General features: G+C 37.4%; 1 protein-coding gene across 6 annotated transcripts in view; it reads right to left on the reverse strand.

Annotated features, from left to right (window-relative positions):
• Window positions 1-11,728, reverse strand: part of CNST (consortin, connexin sorting protein) — a 62,304-nt gene extending 50,576 nt beyond the window's left edge. For 4 of the 6 annotated variants that reach the window (XM_067293325.1, XM_067293320.1, XM_067293324.1 and 1 more), the window contains exons 1-2: window positions 11,613-11,728; window positions 9,442-9,548 (exon numbers count right to left, since the gene is read on the reverse strand). The gene's annotated coding sequence lies outside the window, so the exon portion shown is untranslated. Of the gene's footprint in view, window positions 1-9,441; window positions 9,549-10,945; window positions 11,191-11,612 lie in introns of those variants that run through there. The other 2 variants (XM_067293323.1, XM_067293322.1) reach the window with 2 other exon arrangements.
• Between the last annotated feature and the right edge of the window lie 189 nt (window positions 11,729-11,917).

The raw sequence follows: 11,917 nt of genomic DNA on the forward strand, positions 1-11,917 counted from the left end.
AACTTGAGTGTCAGAAAATTTGTTCACCTTTTCCAGCCATACCAGGTTAACAAAAAATACTGCCTATCCTATAAAAGATATCCACCTTTTCTACAAATGCCAGTCTAGAAGATTAATGAATTGTACGCTTGAGTGGGAAATATGCAAATTGTATTTTTTGGCAACCAAATAATAGAAACCCCTTTGAGCATCAGAAAGATAAAGAAGGGATCTCAATGGGAGGTATTCATGAGAATGTGTCTGTTTATTAGAAGGAAGCTCCTTATTCAAGGTCTTTTCTCTCAGTGAGAGTTAAATATGAAATGAAAGGCTAAGAGAAGAACATAACTTAATCAGACCAGCAATTTATGTTGATTTATAGATGAGAATCATCTTAAATTATAAAAAAATTCCCAAACACAATGTTAAATTTGAAAAGGTTCGCTTCTTACTCTTCTTAGCATATGAAATAGTAACTACTGCCTCTTCCTCAACTCCTATAGATCAGAGGGTACACCAAATAAAAGAGATTAAAGCTATTTGCCCAAAGCCAATGAGGGCTTAGTTTTAATAGCAATAATTAAAAAAAAAAATCAGGAAGTCCTAACATAACTCTCTTGTTTCTATCCAGAGACAACAGTTTGTCCTTTCAATAGCAATCACAGGGAAAACGGAAACCTGAATGCATTTGAACACAGTGTTTCCTATTAGATTGCGCAAAATGAAGAAAAGATGCTTTTGACAAGTGACATTTTCTATAGAGGAAGTTAACATTTTGATAGAAAATATTAAGTCATTTCCTTTTAACATCTGTCTAAAATGATAGTTGCTCTCCAGCTGAGACACTGGAGAGCATATGCAGCTAACATAGATCAACATTTTGTGGTTTATGGTTTTAAACTCTATACTTCTCAGAATAAAAGTAGCCTTTAAAACTATTCCTTTCTACAATCCTTATGACAGCTTACAGAATGAGAATCCAAAAAGAGCTGGTTAAAAAAAAAAAATTAGAATAGCCTTGCCCTTGATCTTTTAAAGGCAAACTTTTTCCCCCAATTTCAGTCTTGCTATCTGCTTTTGACTTTACCAAGGCACAAGGCAGGTACAGAAATGCAGCTAAATTCTGTGAGCATGAACTTCAGCTCTGTCTACAAACAGAAGTAGGAATGCTTATTTATAAACAAAAATGGAATTAAAACACTGGTGATTGGAACTATATTTAACAGACCATTAACATGCTGTTATAACCATAGTGATTATAGCACAAGTCCAAAATAAAGGGGAAAATACTTTGCCAAATGGCAAAAAGACAGAGTCCGTAGAGAAGAAATAAGCTGTATATTTGTTTGCTTGTAGTCAAGTAGTACATGCATTAAAGAAATATCTTGGTATTCACTTCTGTTTTAAGTAATTCAATTTCAAATTTAAAAAGCCCATGCTCTGCAGTGTTCTCTTCTTTCACATAACTTGAGAGAGATTTTTAGTTGCTCTTTTTTGTGTGTGTATAGTACTACACTGCTTTTCTTCTGTCAGTCCTCACTACAGAAACATTACCTTAAAAACAATTGCTTGGACTGTACTCTTAAAAAAATGTAAGAACTGGAAACTTTCCTGACCTGGCACAGCAGAAGTTTGAAGAAGGCATAAAAACCAAAGACCTCATACTGACACTTGGCTGCTCTATGCTGGAAACCAGGTGGTTTTTGTGAATGTTTATTGAATATATAGCATCGTATTTCATTTGCTGATCTCAAAAGTATTTCACAGTATAGATCAGGATCATCATACTATATCTGCTAGCAAAAGGCAAAATGTTTGAACATTCAAGAAGCTCATGGCAAATCATTTTTTTTATTCCACTTGACTGCCTTCATATAGTTCCTATACCACAGATACTATTTTCTCTCCCTCATTCTCATAGCACCTAATTATTCTACATTAATTATATAGACATAAGTCTTTTAATTCTTCTTTGAAAAGTCAGTTTTCCCATCAGATCACCTATATTGCTCTACTCAAACTGAATGGTTATTTCAGATTGGATAGAATCACTCTGAGAACCTATCTTTTCATTAACTTTTGTGATGAAACAAAATTATAAAATCTGAAGTTAGAAGCAGTTCTAGGTATTTTTGAAGACTGAATTCATAATTAATTGTGGAAATGTAAGTGGTTCGAAAGGAAAAAAAAAAAGAAATTCTCTAAGACAAACAGAATATACTGTGTCCAATTTTCTTCTAAAAAAATGCATCTATACCAAATAGGGTATAACCAGTCAGTCTCCTGTTCCACTGGAAAGCATCCCAGAGACAGCAAACAGAAAACTTAACATGAGTCAGTGATTTTTTTTCGTGAAATATAGTACAGCAAGGCACAAGAGAATTCACTATGCCCTATCAGAAGCTGTTCAATTACAGCCATGTATCTAGTTTTGTGCATAATGCGTACAAAAAAAAGTTGTATACAAATAAGAACCTAGATCACAGCGAGGTAAGAATTTTAGAATGGAGAGTTTGTTTCATATTGATACAAAATCTTTTACAAATCAATACAAACCGATGTGAAAACTATAATGGCCATTCAAAATGAAAATGTGCGCTGCAGATTATTACTGCAAATTGATTTCTGCATACATGAAAGAATGTTGATCTTATTTAAGGTACAATTGTTTTTACTTACAAACAAAGATGTATAGCAATGGAGAGGAAGCTCTAGACAACCTAGTAGAGTAGCTACATGGCATAATCCAAGAACAGTAAAGCTACATACAACATACCATTACTGGTTTACTATCTTGCAGTAAAAATGACAGTATCTACTGTGCTGTTACTAGAACTAATAAACAGGGAAAATATGTTCTTTTGAAAAAGTACAAGTGTAATTTTTCTACAACTATTTGCTTCTTCCACTGACACGCAATTGCACCATTATCACCAGACTGCTTCAGAGTGCCCTCGCTTCATCACAGCCAAGAAGAAAATCAGGGAAAAGTATTAACTGCTGAAGGTGTACTTGACCATCACACAATTTGCTGCAGAAGCAAGAGACAGCAGATAAAGAGGGTAGGCATTTCATTTAGCTATCATCATCTCACAAGGCCAGACCACTTCCAGCTAGGAAGCGTGTACAATTGTGTGTACAATTTCATTATCCAACCTGACACTCCTGCAGAAAACATATTACCAAGCTGTTGTGCTGTCTCATAGCATGGACTCATTAGTGGTTTATCTTATCACAAGATAATCTGATGTGCAATCCCATTACTGGATAGCTTCACTATGAGAGAATCTCATTAACATCCTCCTGATTGTGTTCAGTTTGCCCTATGTTCTGCCTTGAAAGAACATACTAGGGGTAAAAATACCTTCTTATGTATTTTCTGTGCCAGATACATGGTTTAGAAAGTCTGTCTCTTCAAACATGTTAAGTCTGGTATCCTCCAGGAAGTACTCAGAAGCAAGAGTGGTTTATCTAATTTCACTTAATTTACAAAAACATCTGAGCAGGAACAGTTCAGTGGTTTGGCACTTTCTGGCATTAAAATGATATTTCTCAAGTGACACTGACATTTAAAGGCATGATGATCTTTAAATTTATAAATAACAGGAATAGTCGAGTTCTGAGAGAAAGTTCCACATGCTATTTTCAACTTCTAAGCTTCATAGTGCTCATTCACAGCTTTAATACACAATAATAAAAATACACAGCCAGACATAATCTACTCTTCCACATTTACCATTACTATAAAAATATGTTTCAGTCACCAACCAAACTCAAGTGGTTTGTCTGGGAACAAATAATATTTTTTATTAGAAAACAGACAGAGTTGGGTAAAAATTTTGCACAAAGAAGCTCTTTTTCAGTACTCAAACATTGATCAGTCTCCCGAGTGTATTATAAGACACCTCATACAAGCTTTGGGTTTCAAGCTTTACTAGAACAAATTTCACATTTGGGTACACTGAACAATATGAGAGTAAAATTGGAACTCATCATTTAATGTGTTAATTTTTTGTTATAGTCTGTAGCAAAATTCAGGAACATTTCTCAGGTAGAAGTAGTAAGCCAGTGGAACAGACTGTCCTAAGAGGATAGAGAACCTTTATCACTGCAAAACTTTATCAACAGGCTAGACAAACATTGGTTAAGAATGACCTGTGTGTAACTAGTCCTGCCTTGGGGTATATGAATCTCCCTTTAAGTCTTATGAGCATAAGTAATTTGCCTTTTGTCCTCATTTGTGTTTTACTTTCAGTTGAACAACTCCCAGATTGTTTTTACACTTCTGAATAGGTGCACAAATCTGATAAAGAAATACAATAAAAATTAAAAACTTGCCACTAGAAAAATTTACGCAAGTATCTCATCCATCAGCAAAAATCATTATCAGTATAATTTCTAGCTGAAAAAGAAACAAATACAGACAAACACAGCGAGTTTGGCACATACCTGCGTAACAACCATTGACAACCGTTTTATATCAACCAGTGCTGAAAATGAAGTTTTGGTCACCTATAAGTGAGGTGATAAGAGTTTAAAGATCATCATAGGATGAGTACTTTCTTCTCATAAAAAGAAAAGTTAAATCAATATAATCTATTTTTTGAGAACTAATCAACTCAGCTCATTCTTAGCCAAATTTTTACCAGGTAAGAAAGCTGATAAACTCTACTACCTCAGGAGAGAGTGCTTAATCCCATAAACCAAAAAATTGCAGAGTGATCTAAAATGCCTCACCATCTCTGGTAGCAACTTCAAGCATATATGAAAAGGCAGAAATGGCAGAACACAGTCCCTTGAAATACAGCTGCAAGAAGAACCGGGCAATTACCTAAGACCTGCCCATCTGAAGAAACAGAGCATTCAACACTTTCCATTTACTGAGGATGAATTTCATAATTTATGCCTGAGGGGCGAGCAACTGTAATAGCCCTGATAAATACAAAAAATATTAGCATGGTCAAAATATATAATTAGCTCCTAAATCACATCAAGGCCAAAAGCAATTACAAATAGAAAAGAAAACTGTCCATAAAATTTATGAAATGATTCTTGTTTGCAAGTATTACATGGTTGTGATCTGTTTGTTATCAAACCTGCAGGTCCAACTGGAAAGCTAACTAAGGTCAGAGTTTACTGTTACAGAGCTTCAGTAACTGTCATTATTAGAAAATAAGAACACTCAGCAGCTCTACAAAAAATGTTCACTAGTTGGTTTTATATTTTAGAAAAGAAGAATGGTCCATGGATATGAACAACTAAGATAAATCCTTTCTTTGCTCTGAACTTACTACATGAAGTGGGTCAAACTACTAGGTTCTCTTTAATTTTTTTGCCTTTATACATGATTAAGTTCTTACTCGTGTGTTTAAACCAAAACAGGCATATATTAAACAGATCACAATCCCCCAAAATTAATCACTGGTAGAACTTGTCTGAAATTAATGAAACCGTGACCACTTAGCTCAGTGCTGGATTTAGCCTTGAGGGCTGTTTTATCTCTTCCCTTTCCAACAGGAAGTTATTAAGGTAGCTCATTTCAGTTCTCATTGTGTAAATAGATGCTGACTATATGAACTGTCTCTAATAATTTGCACACACTTTTGAATAAGTCTTGGAGAGGTTTCCTGAAGTGCACAGCTATCAGTTTTTTCTATTAGAATCTGAATATGTTTGTAATACTTGAACCTGTAAAGAGCCAGAGATCTAACCTGTTTTAAATCATTTTTTTGAGAAAACTCTTATTAAGACCACTTTAAGTAGTTTCCATTAAAAAAGCATCTTTCCATTAAAAAAATCCCAAACCATTTCACCAAGACTAGTAAAACTTAGCATCACTACTGTAATAAGAAGATAATAAAACTAATTTCACTTAAAACAAACAAACCCAGATAGTTTAAGACAGAAGACCAATCAGCACCTAAAGACACACTGAATGATTTGTATTTCTTTTTTATACCAGTTTTGTTGTATTTCAGATTTTGATAGTCCTCCTTGAGAAAATATAAATCCAGATTAAAAAAAAAAAAAAAAAAGCAGCCATCAAATCCACATCAGATAAAGGGTAACTTTATATGCCAGCTATCTAAAACCCTCCTGGGATCAAATGTGTAAGCTCTGCACTATGAGCTTCACTTTATTTTACAAAGACATGGATAAAGGAATATGCTAAAATATTACTGAACAATTTACAACCTTCTAAATTTCAGAATAGATACTCCCCAATTTATTTTGCCATTAGTCAACTGTAACACAGTAACAACAGAATGAACAGCAGCCAAACTGTAATGCACGTACAAGTGAAATGTTGGTGTACAGTAACAGAACATCATACCTTCATTTAGAGACTAAAAGCACACAAAATTCCAAGTTTTAACCATTAGGAAAGAACCCCCAAAACATACACTACAAATTGCACTAATATTTTGACAACATATTCTTCAAGTGAGCCTAAAAATCTTCCTAGCAAATGCCCATATTACAAAGATAAAACACACACTAGGATTATTTTTTTAATCAAATTTATTTTTAATTAAGCTTAACTTTTCTCTTAGTGTAATATTAATTTTCCAAACAAAACAAAAGAAGAAAAGTTAAATCCATCCTGTAGGTAGACAAAAACAGTTTTAAAACTCAGATTATCAGGTCATATGTTAACAATTCAGTTTGGAGAGAAGATGGAGTAGAGCATGAGAAAAACAGTAGAAAGAACTCCATGCTCCTAAGCAATTATGTTCCTAAAAAGCAAGCTTGTAAAACACCAAAATCTGTTTGCACAAATATTGTACACATCATTTCTCCTATATATTTTCCTTATTTTATAGGTCAGCAATTCATTTTCAAAGACATTACAATAATATATTAAGTAGATAAATAAAAAGAATAAAAAAAAACTGTTTTGCATGACACACTCTTGAGCAAGACAACATCACCAGACTATTCAAGATGAAAAAGATATACACACAAATATGGGTTGAGTGAATTTGAGAGTCAGCAGAGTGTGCTGATGTGTACTTATCAGAATTCAATAAGAGGAATTCTCTGAGAGAAGTAAACAGAAGATGCACTTATTTTAATGTTTTTTACTCATGTCCACAAACATTTTAATAGGACTTTTTACATGCACACAAAAAATATTTGCAGTAAATTTAGTGCTGATGAAAGATGGCAGATTGATAGCCCTGGAGACCGAGTTGCTCTGTATACACAGAACAGATATAGTACAGAGTGAGAAAGGTTGTACCCCTGCCAAAATGCCTTACAATATTCAGCTTATGCAACAGTCTTCACACCAAAAAACTCCTTAGCCTCTCCACTGAAAACATCAAAAATACTGCTGCTCAGTGTTCATTATAAGGCAAAATAGATGTGGACAACGTTAATAACATCAGTAGGGACAGAACTCAAGTCACCAGCTCATTTAGAAATGTTTTGGTTTTGTTTTTTTGTGTGTGCTGAATGGCTCTGTTGTCAGCTGTGAACTTCACTGCAGTGCTTGTAGGTCTGCAAAGTCAGACTGTACCTGGTGTGAAATGCTTTATTTTTAAATGTCATGTTATTACAACAGAAAAATAACTAACAAAGAGTGGTTTAACACAAAGTTTCTTCAAATAAATCACATTAATGCACAGGACTATATAGCTAGTGCTTAGAAATAATCTCAAAAAACAATAGTTCCACTTAATTGATGCCTGAGCACTCCCTAGTGATCTGCAGAATTGATCTAGCCCTTTTTTAAAAGACACTTACTCCTGATTAATCAGATTTTCAGTGCCAGGCTGGAAGCTTTCTACACTGTCATATGGAGCGGGCAGGTTTCCAAGCAACCTAGGACTCTTGCTTCCCCTACTACTAATAGTTTGGCCAAATAACAAAAGAAAACCCCAAACCCCCCAAATCCAAACCTCTAGCCATTTCTCACTGTTGACAGACTGCACATAAAAAAAAGCAGTAACTCAAGGTTTATAGACTATAGTGGCTTTAATTGCAATAACGGTGACTTCACTATAAAGAATGATTTTCATTTAGTAGGCAGATGTGCAATATAACCAACAGGTTGCAAACTTTCTTGATCTCAAACCAGACTGAGAAGCAGGATTAAATGTTACTTCAGTCCTTGAGATTTTTATTTTGTGCATTTGCGGGGCAAGGGAAAACAAATGAACAGGACAAATAAATGTGACCACTCTCTAAATCATTTCTGAAATCCCAGAGATTATTTCCAAAATTTTTGATTGTATTTTGCCACCTCCTGAGTGTACAATCCTTATATTTTTGCCTGCACTATTTTCCTAGGTTATCATCCAAAGTATTAAAACAAGATTACTTCAGTACATTGATTAACATATAAGTTAAAATGATAATTCTGTGACATTTTGCATCGCAGCAAGGCACAGAGAAGTTTCTGTTACTTCAAGTGTATAGAAAGTGAATTAATTTTCTTCTCAGTCTCTAAACTAAGATCCTTAAGTGATTCTTTCAGCTCATTTTCTGAACATCAGTTCTGTTATAAGTTGTTTTTTTTTTTTAAAGTTACATCAGAGATGCTTTTTGGTAACAGGTAAACCTTTCAATATATGCATAATTAAAAAAAAGAACAATCAATATTAAGAGTAAATTTTATGGGTAAATTTTACAATGATTTAATGGTAAAAAGGGATATGGTGAATAAAATGGAAAGATAAAGAGTTAAGTTTCTGAAATATGAGGAGCTAACAAATTTAATCTGTGTTCTGAGCCAAACAGCAGAATCTAGTGACAAGTCTCACTATCACAAGAAAAATCATGTTTCTGCACATTTTTATTCACATACCATTTGTTTTTTGTGCAGGAGAGCACTTCTATTGAATTTGTATGTAAAAGGAAGTACGGACACAAGAGTTTAAAAAACTGAGATCAAGATGTATGTACTAATGCAATTTTCCCCCTTACTTAGCAGTGCTTAGCAATATTTACTATTGCTAAGTGCTTAATACATAGCAAAATAATACTAAAACACTAATGCTTAAATATTAACTTTAAAAATAAACCTTAAATGAGCCCTATAAAATAAAACTAAATACAAAAGACATTTAGAACCATGGAGAAGAAAAACATTTCTTTACTCATCTCCTTGACCTAAACAAACAATTAGCACTTTTGGTTCAAACATAGGCTGGAATCCAATCAAATAGGTAACCTTTTTGTTTTTTTAAAATAAGTTATCGGTTGGAAGGAAACAATAATTGCAGAGCACCCAACAATGAACTTAAATTACAAAGACATCTCCATGAGGTAAAACTATAAATTCAAACATTTGCATGTGGCAATAGCTGGATTAAGCTAGAAAATCCATGCCATGTAATCAGCCGTTAACTTATAAATAACCCCAACTTGAAAGTTTAAATGTCCTTGAGATACACATTGCTGTATTAGACGACTTTCTGCACTTTAGTTTCTAAATAAAAAGTGTACAAAACTTACCATCTTCCTAAGGCTTCAACAGTTTCTCAAGGATAATGACCAGATGCGAAAGAGGTAGTTCTTTATGCAGTAAGATTCAGTACACAAACATCTGGTAGGCTCTTCTTCTAGAAGAAATAAGGAGAATGATAAATTTATCCTCAACAGATCCACAGTTCAATACAGACAAGTGTTATGCTAAAGTAAATACAAATGTGAATAAAAAATGTATCATTTCTAGTCTATGAAGAATATCAGGGCATGCCTTTGGGCCTTACCAAGCCAACACTCCACTGATTAATCTCAAGCACTATGAGGAGCCCATTCAAAGAATATTTTAACACTCCTGAGTGCTCTAACTGGCAACAAAAGTTTCCAGAATGCTTTAATAAACCTTAAAATGTATGGGATACAAAATGATATATAGTAACTGTTTTTCTAACCTTTCTATGGCCATAGCTTACTGATAAACTTTGTAAAGGATGCTAAATTAGGGTATTACTAAACATTTTCTCAAAGAAAAAACAAGCTCTTCTTGATCTTCTAAAAGTTCTAAGAATTACTGAATTGTCAGACTAATTAATTAGAGAGGAAAAAAAAAGCTATTTAAAACATAAAAGTCCAGTTTAAAAATGAATTGAGGTCTATCCCATCATTCAGCTGAACAGTCTGCCCATTTCCCTTAAGACACAAGGAAGACTATTACAGTACTCAGTATAAAAGAGCAGGGTATTTAAAAATAAATCACAGATATAAAGAATGGCTTCATGCAACATGGCTTTTGCAATCTTTGCTAAATTTGACCCACCCCCTCTTCACATTACATGCAGATATAGCAAGTAGAAAATTAAAAAAATCCACAATTTTATTTGTGTTCCAGGCTCTGTTTAAAACATATATGTTCAACAAAATTACACTTTTTAATTTAACAAGTGGTCAAGTGTTAATTTTCCATTTTACAAATAGAGAAAAGAGACATGGGAAATTAAGTGACTTATTCAAAATCATACAGAGAATCTGCTTTTGAGACATTAATTTGAGGACCACACTGTGACTGGCAGATCACTCTTGTGTTCTGTGTAAATAACACAAGAAGTGGGGAAAGATGTTTTGGAGGAATCTCTCCCCCCTTCCCTAAACCTCCATTGCACAGCGGTCACTCACCTGCCACTGACAGTTTTAGCACCATAACACCAAAGGAAGAACTCAAGTCATTCCAAGTTTCACCGAACTTGAATATATTTGTAAGATGGCCCTAAAGTTGCTTCTTATTAAGGCATCACAGAAATAATTGATAGGACAGTATCAGTGCTACTGAATTACCACATTCTGGCTTTATGTAAAAAATAATTGCACAAAAGTATCAGGCAGGAACAGACCAGCAACCGATTTTGCAGCAGATTTGCCAGGGCAGGATCCTGCACCTGCCGAAGGCTGCGAGGATGATACAGAGAGCCGAGTCCCGAAGTGACTATTTAGCAGCAGACGCAAAGATCAAAGAATCCCACGAAACGCGGAGACAAACCTCAGACTAAATATGTAGCTCCTGGGACTTTAACAAACAAACAAACAGAAATCACTCCACCAGCGACCAGCAAAGCGTTTCTCGAGGGAAGAAACAGTCTCTCCAGAATACGGACTTGCAGGGAAAAAAAAAAAAAGTGCCTTATGCGTAGGAGGTGCAAAAGCGCCCTTTCCCGAGGCGGGCAGGCACCTCGCTCCAGAGCAGCACCCGATACCCCGCTCAGGGGGCAGGCGGCCGCCGCCGCCCGTCCCAGCGGCACCTGCCGCCCCGGCCACAAGCGCAGCCCGCCCGGTCGCCGCGCTGCGCCGCCCCGCGCAGCCCGGCGGCGAGGCAGCCGCGCCGCCCGCCCCGCGGCCGTTTAACAGCCGCCAGGCAGCGGCCGTTTAACCGCCGCCGCCAGGCAGCCCGCCGCTGCCGCGGCGCTCGCTTCAGCCCGGCCCTGCAGAGCCCCAGGGGCTCCGGGGCAGGTCCCCCCGCCCAGCGGGCGCTGCGCGGGGCGAGCCGGCGGCGCCGGCACCTTCCCGCCGCCCGGCCGCGCCGCCCCAGCAACCCCCCCCCCCTCCCCCGACGCGGCCGGGGCGAGCGGAAGGCGGCGGCGGTGCCCGGCACCGGGGCAAACGTCTCCTCGCCATCCCCGGCGGTGAGCCACCACCTCAGCTCAGCTCACCTCAGCTGGGCTCCACTGCGGCTCAGGCGCCCGCCGGCGGCGCGGGCGGCCGGGCCCCGCAGCCCGGCATCGCGTGGGCAGAGCGGGGGGGCCCTCTCCGCGCCGCCGCGGCAAGCTCCGGCGGTGCGGGGCTGGCACCATAGAGAGGAAGGCGGCAAGAGGGACCTTCAGCACCCCCTGCGACGATAGAGCGGAAGGGCGCTAGAGAGGCTGGGCAGAGGCGGAAGTGACGCTACGGTTGCCGCGGCGATCGCGGCCTCGGGGCTGCCGGTGCGGGCCCGCGCGGTCGGTGGCGCGCGCGGCAG

This window comes from Apteryx mantelli, chromosome 3 (genome assembly GCF_036417845.1).
Source record: "Apteryx mantelli isolate bAptMan1 chromosome 3, bAptMan1.hap1, whole genome shotgun sequence".
Lineage (NCBI taxonomy): Eukaryota > Metazoa > Chordata > Aves > Apterygiformes > Apterygidae > Apteryx > Apteryx mantelli.